This window comes from Herpailurus yagouaroundi, unplaced genomic scaffold, assembly GCF_014898765.1.
Source record: "Herpailurus yagouaroundi ecotype Mexico unplaced genomic scaffold, PumYag 67120, whole genome shotgun sequence".
NCBI classification, from domain to species: Eukaryota; Metazoa; Chordata; class Mammalia; order Carnivora; family Felidae; genus Herpailurus; species Herpailurus yagouaroundi.
In genome coordinates, this window is record NW_024419969.1 from 68,868 (window position 1) to 86,948 (window position 18,081).

The following is an 18,081-nucleotide window of genomic DNA, read 5'->3' on the forward strand; positions in this document are numbered from 1 at the left end:
CACACACACACACACACACACACACACACACACACACACACACACACACACACACATACACACACACATACACAGAACAGGTAAATATGTGAGGTAGTGGATGAGTTAACTTGATGGAAAGGATGGAGAAATATGTGAAAGAGATGTTTGTAAGAGTGTTACTTCTTAGGGGTGCCTGGCTGGCTCAGTCGGTTAAGCATCCGACTTCAGCTCAGGTCACGTTCTCATAGTTCGGGTGTTCCAGCCCCACCTAAGGCTCTCTGCTGACAGCTCAGAGCCTGGAGCTTGCTTCAGAGTCTGTGTCTCCCTCTCTCTCTGCCTCACCACCACCCCCTTCACCCACCCCCTGCTGATGTTTGGTCTCCCTCTCTCTCTGTCAAAAATAAATAAACATTAAAAAAAAAATTTTTTAAAGAGTGCTACTTCTTTGATAAATCAAGAAAAACAGTGTGCATGCAGATGAGTGGGTAGTAGTTCCTGCCTAGATCAGTATACTCAAACTGTAAAGAAAAAAAGAAATTCTATAGTGGACAATTCACAGATTCTAACATAAATATAGCACATCAAAATTCACAAATTTATTTCTGTGACTGTAATTCAAAAAGATTTTTTTTTTATTTCAGCAAGTCGGTTTTTAATGACTGAATTTTAATTCCAGCTAGCTAAAATACAGTGTTATATTAATTTCAGGGGTGCAATACAGTGATTCAACAGTTCCACATAACAAGACAATTCTTTAAAGTAAACTTCAGATTTATACAAACTATAAGATTTTCCAGTATTTAGGAGGTAAGCCAGTGGTCAGAAGCTAATGTCTAACAATCTGGTTAATATAATGCAACATAGTTTGTTTCTGTCTTTGGTAACTGGATAGAGAAAACAATGTTATCATACATAGAGATTTAACTGAGTTATTTTTGAACAGATATATAAGTTGTGTACCTGTTCCTATATTTCTATTTTTAAAATCAAGTTTTCTTTCAAAGAATTTCATAACACCTATTTCTGAGTCTACATCAAATAATAATCATCAGGGAACCTGAATGGTTCGGTTGGTTAAGCCTCCAGCTCTTGTTTTCTGCTCAGGACATGATCTCACGGTTTTTCTCAGTGAATAGCCCACTTGGGATTGTCAGTCTCCCTATCTCTCTGCCACTCCCCAACTTTCACTATCTCCATCTTTCTCAAAATAAGTGAATAAACTTTTAAAATAATCTAATCATCATCATCATCATCAATAATCCAGTGCTATAAACTTAGAAGTTAAAATATTAAGTGAAAAAAATCCAAGAGAGGCAAATATATAAATTCATTTATGTGGAATATAAAAAAAAGAAGAAGAAGAAGAAACAACAGGAAACAAACAGTTTAATAAATATGGAATATAAATGTGGTTTTCAGAGGGTTGAAGGTACATCAAAAATATGTGAAGGGGAGAACAAAAACCAATTAAAAAGTAAATGAGTCACAGAGACAAAAAGTAGAGCACAAGGAATAGTCTAGCCTATGTATATTGTATAGGGAATAGTGTACATATATAGTATATAATAGTTAAAATATTGTAATAACTTTGTAAGGTGATACATGGTGTCTACATATATTCCAGTTAACATTTTATTAGGTGTATACAATGGTCAAATAACTCTTTTGTACACCTGAAAGTAATACAATATATGAAACTATGCCTCAGTTAATAATGAATTAAAAAACTTTTTTTTTTAATTTTTTTTTCAACGTTTATTTATTTTTGGGACAGAGAGAGACAGAGCATGAACGGGGGAGGGGCAGAGAGAGAGGGAGACACAGAATCGGAAACAGGCTCCAGGCTCCGAGCCATCAGCCCAGAGCCCGACGCGGGGCTCGAACTCACGGACCGCGAGATCGTGACCTGGCTGAAGTCGGACGCTTAACTGACTGCGCCACCCAGGCGCCCCAAAAAACTTTTAAATATAAAACAATTAAAAAATTTTTAAATGCTAGCAAACAACTGCTCAAAGAAGAAATCAAATTAAAAATTTTTGAAATATCCTAGAGAAATAAAAGTGGAAATACAACATGAGTTCTGATAGAGAAGTTCCAAGTACTAAATGCCTACATTAACAAAAAAGATCTCAAATAAATAACTTTACATTTCAAACACTAGAAAAAGAAGAAATGAATCTCAAAATTAGTAGAATTACAATAGAGATCAAAACAAAAATTGTAGAGATTTAAAATAAAATTCAAAAAAATCAATAACTAGGAACTGATTTCTTTGAAAGATAAATTGATAAATCAGTATGTAGACTCATCAATAAAGAGAGAGAGAACTAAAACAATATTAAAAAGGAAAAAAGGGGATACCTGGGTGACTGTCAGGTCAGCATCCAACTTGATTTTATCTCTGTTCTTGACCCCAGGGTCATGGGATCAAGCCCCATATTAGAGCCTGCTTGAGATCCTTTCTTTCTCTCCTTCTGCCTCTCTCCACCTTCTCTAAAATTTTTTAAAACATTATATTTTTTTAATTGGGAAGGAAAAAGGTATATTACTTACCATTGATACCACAGGAATACAAAGGATCATAAGAGATCACTACAAACAATTACAGACCAACAAATTGGACAACCTAGAAAAAAAAAGATAAAATCCATAGAAACATGCAATCTAGTAAGACTAAATCATAAAGAAATACAAAATTAGAACATGGTGATTACCAGAAAGGATATTGAATCAGTAATCAAAAACCTCCCAAAAAAGAAGAGTCTAGGAACAGATATCTTCAGTACCAAATTTTTCCAAGCCATTAAAGAATACCAAAACCAGACAAATATCCAAAATATATATGAAAATACAGGCATACCTCATTTTACTGCACTTCACTTTATTGCACTTCACAGATACTGCATTTTTTTATAAGTTGAAAGTTTGTGTCAAGCTACGTTCAGCAAATCTAACACTGATATTTTTCTAACACCATTTGCTCTTCCTCACCAACATCTTTGTTTCCAGAGTTGTCAGTATTAGCCACTCTGACCAGTGTGAGGTGGTATCTCAGTGTGGTTTTGATTTGTATTTCCCTGATGATGAGTAAGGTTGAACATTTTTTCATGTGTCTGTTGGCCATCTCAAGGTCTTCAGAGAAGTGTCTATTCATATCTACTGCCCATTTCTTCCCTGGATTATTTGTTTTTCAGATGTTGAGTTTGTTAAATTCATTATAGATTTTGGATACTAACCGTTTATCAGATATGTCATTTGCAAATATCTTTTCCCATTCTGTAGGTTACCTTTTAATTTTGTTGATTGTTTCCTTTGCAGTACAGATGCTTTTTATCTTCATGAGGTCCCAATAATTCATCTGTGCTTTTACTTCCCTTCTGCTTTGGAGACATGTTGAGTAAGAAATTGCTGCAGCTGAGGTGAAAGAGGTTGCTGCCTGTGTTCTCCTTTAGGATTTTGATAGTTTCCTTCTCATATTAAGGTCTTTCATCCATTTCAAATTTCTTTTGCTGTATGGTGTAAGAAAGTGGTCCAGTTTCACTCTTCTGCATATTGCAGTTTTCCTAATACCATTTATTAAGGAGACTTTTTTCCATTGTATATCATTTTCTGCTTTGTCAAAGAATAGTTGACCATATCATTGTGGGTCCATTCTGGGCTTTCTATGCTGTTCCATTATCTATATGTCTGTGTTTGTGCTAGTACTATATTGTCTTAATGACTACAGCTTTGTAATATAGCTTGAAGTTCAGAATCACGATGTCTCTAGTTTGCTTTTATTTTTCAGGATTGCTGTGTCTTTGGGATCTGATGTGGTCCACATAAATTTTAGGATTGTTTGTTCTACCTCTGTGAAAAATCACGGTGGAATTTTGATAGGGATTACATTAACTGTGTAGATTGCTTTGGATAGTATAGGCACTTTAACAATGGTTGTTCTTCCATCCATGAACATGGAATGTTTTTCTATTTCTTTGTATCATTGCCAATTTCTTTCATAATTTTTTTAGTTTTCAAAGAACAGATTTTTTACCTCCTTGGTTAGGTTTATTCCTAGGCATCTTAATGTTTTTGGTGAAACTAAATGGGATTGATTCCTTGATTTCTATTTCTTCTGCTTCATTATTGGCATATAGAAATGAGCTCAATTTCTGTACATTGATTTTATATCCTGCAACTTCACTGAATTCATTAATTTTAGCAATTTTTGTGCAATCTTTCATGTTTTCTACCTAGAGTATCATGTCATCTGCAGAGTGAATGTTTGACTTCTTCCTTGCTTATATGGATGCCTTTTATGTCATTTTATTGACTTATTGCTGAGACTAAGACTTCTGGTACTATGTTAAATTCTAATAATGACAATGGACATTTATTTCTTGTTCCTGACCATACAGGAAAAGTTCTCAATTTTTCACATTGAAGATATTAGCTCTGTGCCTTTTGTGTGTATCTTTTGTAAATGTCTGGTAGAACTACTCTGGGAAGCCATCTGACCCTGGACTTTCTTTGTTGAGAGATTTTTGATTACTGATTCAATTTCTTGCTGGTTATGCGTCTGTTCAAATTTTCTATTTCTTCCTTTTTCAGTTTTGATAGTTTGTACATTTCTGAGGATTTGTCCATTTCTTCCAGATTTCCCAGTTTGTTGGCATATAATTCTTCATAGTATTCTTTTACAACGGTTTGTATGTCTTTGTATTGGTTGTGATCACCTCCTTCATCATGATTTTATCTATTTTGGTCCTCTCTCTTTTCTTTTTGGGAAGTCTGGCTAGGGGTTCATCAATTTAGTGAATTCTCTCAAAGAACCAGTTTTTAGTTTCATTGATCTGTACTACTGGATTCTTTTTTGTTTCTATATCATTTATTTCTGGTCTAATCTTTATTATTTCCTTCTTCTGAGGGTTTTACACTTTATTTGACACTGCCTGTTCTAGCTCCTTTAGGTGTAGAGTTAGGTAATTTATTTGTGACTTTTCTTGCTTTTTGAGATAGATCTGTATTGCAAAATACTTTGCTCTTAGGAATACCTTTACTGAATTCCAAAGGTCCTGGACTGCCATGTTTCATTGTCATTTATTTCTATGTATTATTTTTTATTTCTTCTTTAGTTCCTGGTTAACCCATTCATTCTTTAGTTCTATATGTTCTTTAACTTCCATGTGTTTGTGGTATTTCCCAATTTTTTCCTGTGGTTGATTTCAAGTTTGACAGTGTTGTGGTATGAAAATATGCATGGTATGGTCTCAATCTTTTTGTACTTGTTGAGGGCTGGTTTGTGACCCAGTATGTAATCTATTCTGGAGAATATTCCATATGCACTCAAAAAGAATGTGCATTCTGCTGCTTTAGGATGACATGTTGTGAATATATCTGTTAAGTCTATCTGGTCTAGTGTGTCACTCAAAGCCATTGTTTTCTTATTCATTTTCTGGTTAGATAATCTGTCCATCCACTGTAAGTTGGTGTTAAAGTCCCCTACTGTTATTGTATTATTAACAATGAATTTCTTTATGTTTTTTATTACTTTACTTATATATTTGGGTGCTTCAGGTTGAAGGCACACATATTTACAATTGTTAGATCTTCTTGGTGGATAGACCCTTAATTACGATATGATTCCCTTCATCTCAGTAGTCTTTGTTTTAAGATCTAAGCTGTCTGATATAAGGATAGCTACTCCAGGTTTCTCTGACTTTCATTAGCATAATAGATGGTTCTCCATCCAATCATTCTCAATCTGCAGCTGTCCTTGGGTCTAAAATGAGTCTCTTGTAGGCAGCATATGGATGAATCTTGTTTTTTTATCCATTCTGATATCCTATGTTTTTTTATTGGGGCATTTAGTCCCTTTATATTCAAGATGGTTACTGAAAGATGTGAATTGAAAAGATATGAAATGTCACTAATTGTGTTACCTGTAAAGTTGGTTTCTGGTAATGTTCTCTGTTCCTTTCTAGTCTTTGTTGCTTTTGGTTTTTTTGTTTTTTGTTTTTTGTTTGTTTTTTTGTTTGTTTTTTGGGTTTTTTTGTCCCCACTCAAAGAATACCCTTTAATATTTCTGGCTTGGCTGGGTTCGTGGTCATAAACTCCTTTAATTTCTTTTATCTTGGAAACTCTTTATCTCTCCTTCTATTCTGAATGACAGTCTTGATGGATAAAGGATTCTTGACTACATATTTTTTCCATTCTTCACATTGAATATTTTGTGCCAATCCCTCTGACCTGCCAAGTTTCTGTGGATAGATCTGCTGCAAACTTTATCTGTCTTCCTTTGTAAGTTAAGGACTTTCTGTCCTTTGCTGCTTCAGGATTCTTCCCTTGTTGTGTGTTTTGTGAATTTGACTATGATATGTCTTGGCAATGGCCAGCTTTTGTTGAATTTAATGGGAATTCTCTGTACTTTTTGGATTTTCATGTATGTTCCCTTCTCCATATTAGAGAAGTTTTTGGCTATAATTTGCTCAAATAAACCTTCTCCTCCCTTTTCTTTCTTTTCTTCTTCTGGAACACCTATGATATAAATGTTATTAAGCTGAATTTCCTAAGCCTACATTTGTGATCTAAAACCTTTGTTTCCCTCTTTTTTACAGCTTCATTATTTTTCCATAATTTTATCTTTTTTATCATTGAATTGTCCCTCTGCTTTATCTGTCCTGGTTATCACTGGACTTATTCAGTTTTTCACCTCAGTAATAGTGTTTCTTATTTTGGCCTGACTGGCTTATGGTTCTTTTATCTCTGCAGTCTAATGTCTTCTATGCTTTTCTCAAGTCCAGCTGATATCTTTGTGGTTATTGTTTTAAATTTGCATTCAGACATCTTTCTCAACTGTATTAATTAAATTCCTGGCCATTAATTAAACTTCTTATTTTGGGGTGAATTCCTCCATTTGTCATTTTGTCTAGTTAACAGTTTTGTTGTGTGTGTGACTATTACCAAAACTTTTGTATTCCTGCTCCTGAGAGTTATGGCTATATTAAGAAGATGTCCAAAAAGAAAAAAGGAAGATAGATCCTATCTCCCTAGATCTGAGGCTTTGCAGCACTCTATGATCACATGTGCACTTGGTGCACATGAGGGGTTTGTGCACCAACCCCTGGAGGATTTGGAGACTCTTCTTAGACAGACTTGTCTTATTCTTAGACAGACTTGCCCTGGTGGAGATGCACCTGAAGGTAAAGGGGGTTGTAGCTTAATGTAAGCAGCTCCAGCCTCCACTGGGTGGTTTTGACTTGCTTACAGGCAGGGGTGTTGGGGAATGGTCCCCCTCCCATCCCTGGAGCAGGAAGTTCACACCCACTACTCTTCAAGAAGCCATCACAGAAGAGCAAACAATCACCTATCCCCACCTTCCAACAGATCCCTACCTTCACTCTGCCTATGTCCAAGCTGTCCACCAGCTAGGCAGCACAATACTTCTGTTTTATCTCAGCTTTGTGGCTAGCTTTCAAAATCCCAAATGTTAGAGATCCAAATGGTTTGGAGCTTCGATCCCCTGAGGGAAGGTCGCACAGTGCTATTGCCATTTTCCAGTTTGTGCCAGAAAATGGTCACATGACCACACAGTGGTTCAGATCTATGGTAAAATGCAGCATGAAGCCATTACCAAGGTTTGCTGCTATCAGCCAGTGTCTTTGTTGTTATGCTAGGGAATGGGGCAACAGTTTTGTGTGTGTGTGCCTGGAGTGCCACCACTCCCAAATGCCCTCCAAGCAGAGGAACTGTTTCTCTCCATGAAACCCACAGGATCTTCAGACCATGTTGCATGTTCCTGGGACTCAATCTTCCTTCCACACCAGAACACCACCAAGCCCACTAGGTATGACCCTATTGCACTGACTTCTAAAACTACAGACTTTGTTCTCTACTTGTCTCCTTTTCCCAGTTACTGGTTTTGGGGAAGTTTTTCTCGTGCAATCCTCTGAGCACACTTTCACAGTTTCTCTCTTTCTTTCTCCCTTTCTTTTTCTTTCTTTCTCTTTCTTTCTCTTTCTTTCCCTTTCTTTCCCTTTCTTTCCCTTTCTTTCCCTTTCTTTCCCTTTCTTTCCCTTCCTTCCTCCCTTTCTTTCCCTTCCTTCCTCCCTTTCTTTCCCTTCCTTCCTTCCTTCCTCCCTCCCTCCCTCCCTCCCTCCCTTCCTTCCTTCCTTCCTTCCTTCCTTCCTCACTCCTCTCTCTATTGTCAGGGTTTCTGCCCTCCACAGCACAGTTCTTTTCTCCCCCAAATCAACTCACATTCTGCTCCATAAGGTAGCCATTTTCTACCTCTAGTTGTGCAGGTTTGCTCTCTAAGTCTTCATATTAATTTCTTATGTGTTCGAAATGATTTGATATTTCTCTAGCTGTGTTCAAGGGATGAGGCAAGCAAAGGTCCCCCCTACTACACTGTCCTCTTAACTCCTCCTCTCATAAGGAATTTTAAATTGAATTTTAACAGCCTCTTGAGGAAAAGAAGTCAAGCCAAATACTTGCCATCAGACTTTGCCTGCAATATACATTTGAGTGAATTTCTCTTTTTTCAAGGCCTTCAAAGTATCCTGAGGTTCCTAAAACCTGCCAGAAAGTGACATTCTTTACCCACCGAATAATACTGCTGGAAACTCTGTAAGCAAGGTAGCCGGCCAATTTTTCCAAGGAATTTTATTGTCTCAATATAATCAAATTTAGTTCCCTAAAGAGGCCTGGTCATATTCTGAGTCTATGCATATCTCTCTGAAGTATAACATTCCTGTCAAAGCCTTGGTAATATAACCAAGTTTCCAATAGTGTCTTGTCAGAAGGACACTGGATTCCTATTAAATTTATGGAAATAAATACATTGCCATGGAAATATAAGAATACTCACTGAGAATTTCTGTATTATGGAGGGATAAGGTAGAAAAAAAAATAAATGTTTCATATTTGTTTATAAAGAAATATTTTAACAAATTTCTGTGGCACAGCTTCAAATCTGGAAAAGGAAACATTAAAGAATCATCAATGTTTCAAACCAAGAGTCTGTTTAAATTCATTTTTCTCACTGGTTACAGAAATCCTTACTCATTTTAGTTTTATCATAAACATAGTGGAAACTTGTATTTGTCATTACATTGCAGCTAAGAAGAAATTCTGTTACACACAAGACTTCCAAAATTAGACTTTCAGGTGACAGCAGTATACCAGGTTAATTCAAAACTTAAGAATTGTACTCAATTTCTGAAGAAGTTATATAACTATGTAATAAAACATAAGAAAGCTTATCATCACTTATTTGACAATGCTTCCTATGTAATTTGACATACCAAATAAGCAAGCCTAATTAGTCAAAAAGACTTCATTTCGAAGTTGAATCTTGGGAAGTATGTTTGAAATATCAGAAGGATTTTTTTATGTTTATTTATTTTTGCAAGAGAGACAGAGTGTGAGCAGAGGAGGGGTAGAGAGAGCAGGACATACAGAATCTGAAGCAGTCTCCAGACTCCAACCTGTCAGCACAGAGCCCAATGTGGAGCTCAGACTCAGGAACCATGAGATCATGACCTGAACCAAATTCAGATGCTTAACTGACTGAGCCACCCAGGCACCCCTGAAATATCAGAAGGTTTTAAAGCACATTGTTAAATAAGATTACAAATTATTATAAAATTTAATACTCAATTGTGTACCTAGTTAAGGTAGCTAAGCAAATTCAGAGGGTTATGTAGTTATTTTTTTTTTTAACGTTTATTTATTTTTGAGACAGAGAGAGACAGAGCATGAATGGGGGAGGGGCAGAGAGAGAGGGAGACACAGAATCGGAAACAGGCTCCAGGCTCCGAGCCATCAGCCCAGAGCCCGACGCGGGGCTCGAACTCGCGGACCGCGAGATCGTGACCTGCACCGAAGTCGGACGCTTAACCGACTGAGCCACTCAGGCGCCCCAAGGGTTATGTAGTTATTAACAAAACCCTTTAATTATGAGAAGAGTCAACTTTAAGTAATCAAAGACCTAATAAAGACAAAAAACAGAAACTTTGTTTTTCTAAACAGATTAAAAAAAAAAACAAAACATTGATCACAATTTAAACCAATAATCTAAGAAAACTGCCATTTTGACCGAGAGAAAAGCCAAACTCCAAACTTACACTGGTTACCACTGATATCAAAACTTATTTATGGCAGGGCACCTGACTGGCTGAGTTGCTTAAGCATCCAACTTTGGCTCAGGTCATGATCTCATGGCTTGTGAGTTCAAGCCCCATGTCAGGCTCTGTGCTGAGAGCTCAGAGCCTGGAGCCTGCTTCAGGTTCTGTGTCTCCCCTCTCTGTGACCCATACCCAGCTCGTGCTGTCTCTCTTTCTCTCTCAAAAATAAATAAATACTTAAATATTTTTTAATAAAAATTTATTTATTCCAACAAGATAAAGATTTTTAAAATGCAGTCTGTCCTTTTTCCTTCCTATTATCTACCATGTGATATATAATTATTGAGATAAGTATATCCAGGATGCCATACAGATCTGAGTTCTTGTCAGTTCTGTGATGTGGTTCTGTAATGTGCTGACTAGAATTTCCATAAGGAATGATGGACACTCAGCTGTAGGAATAGTGCCACTATCCTCAGCTCTCAGAAGCCAGCAGGGATTGCCTTGACTGAAGATGGCTGCCTGTCAAAGACATGTCCTCTTCTCAGACGGTCACAGCCAATGAGTGTTATAAAAAGCCTACCCTCTTTGCCCCAATTTAGGGTGGTTCTGAAGGACAATCCACCTTTAGAATTCCTTGGAGTATCAGTTAAGTTTCCTGTATGACTTTGTATCACTTCTCAACTTCTCTCTGATCTTGGTCTCCCTTTTCTTCCCCAGGTATTGATCACTGCCTAATAGACTTCTTTACAGATTGATTTCTATCATCTTAGTCATTTTCAACCATATGCCAATTTCTTTTCCAAAGATTTCCTTCTCACAAACCTCCTATAATTGTTTTTTTACATTCAGATATTGTCCTGAGTTTTCCCTCTTTACAAAACCAGTCTGACTCTTACTATTTCCAAAAGTTTTAATTTTTTCCTTACTATTTCCAAAAGTTTTAAAGTTATTTCCATTTGTTATGGAAGTGTTGAATCATTACACTGTACACCTGAAACTAATATTACCCTGTATGTTAGCTACCTGGAATTTAAATTAAAACCTTTCAAAAATTACATTTGTTTATATGTTCTTACACTACCCATTAGTTTCATGGGGTATTCAGACAAAGTTCTAAGTTTTTTTTTTCTTTTCTGAAAATTTTGCAACGGAAATAACATGAATTTAGACTTTCCATAAACACAGGTAAAATAAGCTTTACATTTAATGGTGACCATTCTTAAGAATACCCAATTCTTCTAAGTGTTTGCCTTTAAACTGACTAAAATAGAGTGCTTACCAATAGCTTCAGGAGATACAGAAAATATTTCACACTTATAATATGGACAGACACACACATAAATACACAAAAAAGAAGCAAACAAAATTTTACAGGCCCAATTTCTGACTATCTTCCTTTTTTAAAACCAATCTAATTATAAAGTAATATTATAACTTATGGATCTTTTAATTAGTCATTTTCCCCATATGTCTAATGAATATTGTGGCCAAGAAGCAGTGTGGCAACAACAACAACAACAAAGCGCAATTTTGGAGAATACTGCAAAGGGCTGCATATGGGAATCAAATTGTCATTTCCCATCTCCAAATCAGAACATAGCTAGTTTTCATCATCAAAAGCTACAGTAACAAACAAAGCAAATAAGACCCAGTGTACCTCTGTGAGCATTGGTTCTTCCCCAAAAGTCAGTTTCACCAACTGAACTGAACAGCTTCCTACTCAGCCTTTCCTTAATCAAGCAAGGAAAAGAGGCTAAGAGAAGCAAAACCCTCTATTCAGTCACCTCCACTGAAAAACTACTAGAATAGGTAAATGAATTCAGTAAGGCCATAGAATACAAAATCAATACACAAAAACCCATTGCATTTCTACACACTAATAATGAAATATCAGAAAGAGAAACTAAGAAAACAATTTAATTTACTATTTCACCATAAAATAATAAAATACCTATAAATACACTTAAAGAATACACTTAAAGGTGAATAATAATAATAATTGGGGGAAGATAATTCTAAAATTATGATGAAGGAGCCTATGTTGTTATTATAATTTAAATCTCCCTCATATCTCTTTGAAACTCCAATTTACCTGGTTTCTTTGGCCTATGGTAACTTACTAATTTTAATACTTTCTTGAGCCCCAATCCTTAACCAAACCATACGACTTCAAAACTAAAAATTCCTAGCAAGAAAGAAAATGTTAGTAAAGGTATTTAATATTATCATAACAAGTGGTAAATTAATAGCCAATTTTGTTTATTTGTTTACTTATTTATTTATTCTGAGAGAGAGAAACATACACAGGAAGACAGACAGAATCTTAAGTTTCAGGCTCAGCACTGAGCCTGACACAGGACTCAATCCTAGAACACTGGGATTATGACCTGAGCCAAAATCAAGAGTTGGACACTTAACTGACTAAGAATTACCTGGACCAGAATGTCAATAGAACCAAGGTTTAGACTCCTTGCCCAATATTCTTTAGCCCCAGTTTTCCAATATACAGTTTCATGTTAAACACTTTCAGAGATATCATAGATTGAAAGATTTAAAGGTTTTTCATATTCTGCATATGAGTCTGTCTGCATAAGAGTAAATTTGTAGTTAGGACCCCTATCTGGCTCAGTGATAGAGCATTGACTTTTAATCTCTGGGTTGTGAGTTCAAGCCTCACATTGGGTGTAGATATTACTTAAACAATTTTTTTAATTTAAATAAATAAATAAATAACAAAAAAGATTTCCCTGATAGTCTAAAAAAAGAAAAGAAATTTCATTAAGCATATTGAATACCTTCATCAAAATATGAAAACATTCTTTAGTTTGACTTTATTAAATACCTCAATAAAAACTACACAATCAACTCACTTAGTAATATACCATAATTATTATAATGACTAGTTATAACATGTAGGAGTAAGAATAATACCATGGTTAGTGATAAAGAAGCACAGGACCTGAAAAGACTAACAGAGCAGAAGAAAGAAGCAAAAATTAAATCCAGGGAAAGTTCACGATGTCAAAGAGTACATCAAAAAACAATGATTTAACTAACTAGAATGTAAGTTAAAAAAAAGAAAAGAAAAGAAAACATCCACTAATAAGTTGGAAGTTCTACATGCAAAAACTCCAGAATATTTCTCCATAAATCCCAAATAGGAGAAAGATGGAGGTACAGTGTAGGGGTTATTTCCTGCCTCTGTTTTTCTCCTGCTCTATAGATAACAGAAATTTTATTGGCAAAATTCTTTTATGGGTAACAAATTTTATTGCATAATACATGATAAATCTTTGAAGATAAAAATATTTGCAAAAAGATACCAAAACTGATTTATACCAAGGTAAAATAAGTAAAAATTATGTAACTTATATCTTGGTATTATCTTATTTTCAAAGAAAAATGTTTAAAAATGCAATCAGAATTCCCCAAAAGTAGAGGTATATTCATCAAAATTAAAACATTGTATGGTCAAAACATTTCTAAGAGTGAAAAGACAATCCAAGGAAAATATTTGTATATCATATATCTGATAAGAGATAAATGTCTAGAATAAGAGAGACCTCCTAAACCTCAACAATGGCAACAAACAACAACAACAAAAAAAACCCTCTTCAAAAATAGCAAAAGAACTTGAATAGATATTTCCTCCAAGAAGATATAGGAATAGCCAATAAACCCATGAAAAGATGCTTACTATAATTCATCATTTCAGAAATGCAAATCAAACAAAACTGATGTGAGTGTGCCTCAGTTGGTTAAGCAACCAACTCATGATTTTGGCTCAGGTAATGATCCCAGGGTCATTAGATCAAGCCCGGCATTGGGCTACACACTAAGTTTGGACCCTATTTAAGATTCTCTCGCATGCGCCCTGCCAGGCTTCCACCTTGCACACAGGTTCTCTCTCTCGAATAAAAAAATAAAAATAATTTTTAAAAATAGAGATATTATTCATGACCATTAAAATAACTATTACTAAAAAAGGGAAGGACACGTGGGTGACTTAGTTGGGTAGGTGACAGACTCTGAACTTCAGCTCAATCATGAGCTCACAGTTCATGGTATGGAGCCCAACATTGGGCTCTGCAAGGAGCATGGAGCCTTCTCCCTCTCTTTGCCTCTCTCCCATTCATGTATGCACTCTCTCTCTCCACTCTCTCTCTCAAAATAAATAAATAAACTTCTTTAAAAAAAGGGGGGGAAGAGGAGATAACAAATGTTGTCAAAGATACAGAGAAATTGCAAGCTCCTTCACTGCTGGTGGGAATACAAAATTGGTGTAGTCTCTATAAAAATAGATTGCTGGTTCCTCAAAAATTTATACAGAATATTACCAGATGATTCAACAACTCTACTTTTACTTATATACCCCAAAAAATCGAAAGTAGGATTCAGGCAGATATTTGTACATGAATATTTACAGCATTTTCAGGATAGCCAAAAGATAGAAACAACTCAAGTATTGATCAATAGAAGAATAAATAAATGTGATATATACATACGGTGAAATATTACTTTGCCATAAAAATGGACAGACTTCTGATATGTGGATGAACCTCAAAAAATAATATGCTAAATAATAACACAAACACACAGGTATGCCTGTCTGTTAAGCATTCAACTTTCTTCGGCTCAGGTCAAGACCTCACAGTTACTGAGTGTGAACCCCATATTGGGCTCTGTGCTGATAGGTGAAAGCCTGGAGCCTGCTTGGGATTCTGTATCTCCCTCTCTCTGCCCTTCACCTGCTTACATTCTGACTCTGTCTCTCAAAAATAAATAAACGTTAAAAAAATAGTAATACAAAGACACAAAGACAGATATTGTATGATTTCATTTATTTAAATCTACAATAGGCAAATTCATAAGAGATCTAGTACACCAGAACTTACCAGAGCTGGAAAGTCAGGAAATGAGGAGTCAGAACTTAATAGATATAGAGTTTCTGCTAGAGATAATGAAAATGTTTTGGAAATAGACAGTGGTGATGGTTGTACAACATTGTAATGTATTTAATGCCACTGAATTGGACACTTAGAAGTGGTTTAAAAAGATGTTAAAAAGAAAACCACAGGCCCAAAATGGCATCACTGAGGCCAAGTCACAAAACTGGGGCTTCCTATGTAATATAATTACAGTTTCACCTCTCCCAGAAATGTAGTCTTGACTAGTCAGCCAACAAATTTTTCCTTCCAATAAAGTAATCTATTACATGGGTCCTCTCCATCCTCCTAAGAAAAATGAGGTAATCCTCCTAATAAGATAGCCTTTCTTTCCCCCTAATGACAGCTGAGCTGCCTAGAACACTCCTTTCTTTTCTTTTGTTAATAACTTCCTTGGCCCCCCCCCCCCCCGCCTTAGTATAAAATGTTTCCATTTGGTAGAAATTCTTAGCTCTCTAGTACTTGCTAGTTGGAATCCTGCCCAATCCACCAATTACTTAAGAAAGCCAATTAGATCTTCTTATTTACTGTTGAATTTTTGTTCCTTAACAGAGCAAATTTTGTTATGTATTTTATCATATACCAAAATTTACTTGATCACTTTCAATGAGTAAAGTGTACTGTATGTGAATTATATATTGGCAGAATTGTGTTTTTTTTTTTCAAGTATGCATTAGCTACTTTCTGTGTATAATCTTTGAAGAATGTGAAAATATGATTTTTTAATTCATCACTTTATAGGGCAAAAAAACATGTGGAGTAGCAAGGATAAAAGTAAAGACACCAATTAAGAAATGGTACATTAAAAAAGCAAAGGAAGATAGTATAAGAGGGTGATATTCTTGGGCTCTGTGCTGACAACTCGGAGCCTGGACCCTGCTTCAGATTCTGTTTCTCCTCTCTCTCTGTCCCTCTTCTGCTCAAACTCTCTCTCCCTCTCTCTCTCTCTCAAAAATAAATAAACACTAAAAAAAATGTTTTGAGTGTTCATATTATGGACACATTTTGAAATTAGAATTAATAGGATTTACTAACAGATGAAAAGAATGTGAACAAGAGTTAGGATTAACTCCAAAGGTTTTAGACTATAAAATAATGGGAAGAACTTAGGGATAAAATAGAAAAAACTAAACAAGTAGCAGGTGAAAGAAGGTAAGAAATCAAAACTTAGACTTAGTACATTAAGATGTCCAGTTAAATATTTACATCTAGATATGATAAGTATGCAGCTCAAGGGAGGTATCTGCCCTGAAAACATAAATATGAGAATCTTTAGGTTATGTTATGGTTTTTATCAGATTATAGAAGGCAATGAAGCAGGTATCTCTGTTCATGAATTAAATTCTAAAATAGTAACAACACAAACGTGTATATACATACAATTGACCCTTGAACAACGCACATTTGAACTCTACTGCTTCACTTATATGCATATTATTTTAAAATTTTAATATATTGGAAAATGTTTGGAGGCAGATTTGAGACATTTTGAAACAATTTGCACATGAATCATGTAGCCTAGAAATATTTTAAAAATTAAGTAAAAGTTCAGTTTGTCATGAATGCATAAAATACATGTAGATATTAGTCTAGCCATTTATTACCCTAAAATACAGATGACCCTTGAACAATATGGGGGTCAATGACACCCCATACAGTTGAAAATATGTGTATAACTTCTGACTCTCCCAAAATTTGTGTAGTAACAATTTGCTGTTAACCAGAGCCTTCCTGATAGAATAAACAGTTGATTAACAAATATTTTGTATGTTACTGTACTGTATTTATGGGACAAAAAGAACCTGCTTATAACATACAGTTCAATTGATGTTTTTCAAGGGCCTGCTCTATATACAAATCTATTATAAAAACTAAATATAGCGTACCTTAGTGGCTCAGTCAATTAAGCATCAGTCTCTTGATTTCAGCTCAGGTCATGATCTTACTGTTAGTGGGATCAACACCTCCACTGGGTTCTACACTGATTGAGCAGGACTTGTGATTCTCTCTCTCCTTTTCTCTCTGCCCCTCCCCCACTTGCTCTCTCTGTCCCTTTCTGAAAAATAAATAAACTTTAAAAAATAAAATGAAATATATAGGGGGGCGCCTGGGTGGCTCAGTCGGTTAAGCGTCTGACTTCAGCTCAGGTCATGATCTCACGGTCCATGAGTTCGAGCCCTGCGTTGGGCTCTAGGCTGATGGCTCAGTGCCTGGAGTCTGCTTCCGATTCTGTGTCTCCCTTTCTCTCTGCCCCACCCCCATTCATGCCCTGTCTCTCTCTGTCTCAAAAATAAATAAACGTTAAAAAAATTTTTTTTAATAAAATAAAATATATAAAAAGTTACAACACAAAAGCTTACAGAGCATGCATATTACCATTTGCAGTTGATAGAAGTGTAAACAAAAGCAAAGACCCACTATTAAATCACACAGTACTAACTAAACTACTATAATACTTTTTTAACCACTTTCTGTGACTGTTGCAGTGAGTTAAAGTGTTGTGTAATAGTTATGTGTAACTATGTAATAGTTATGTCCTCTTGAACAGTTCATCTCCTACCACAGTAGAAAGTGATCTTTTATTCTTGTATATTTTCCATTGTGTTTATTGCAATACCGTGAATCTCAAAACACCATGGGACCATTCAAAGTGCATTGGTGATGCTGCAAGTGCTCCCAAGAAGCAGAGAAAAGTTATGATACTATAAGAAAAAGTTGAATTGCTTGACATATACTATAGATTGAAGTCTGCAGCTGCAGTTGCCCACTACTGCAAGACAAATAAACCCAGCATAAAGACCACTTTTGAAAAAGAGAAATTCATGAAGCATCACTGCAGCGACACCAGCAGATGCAAAAATCTTTTACTGTGAAGTACATCATGTTGAAAAGTTACGTTTTACATGGGTGTGGGATTACTCTAAAAAAGACATACCTATGGACTCTATATGATTCTAGAAAACGGTAAAGTCATATATGACAACTTAAAGCAAAAGGAAACAGAAGGGGCACCTGGGTGGCTCAGTCAATTGAGTGTCCGATTT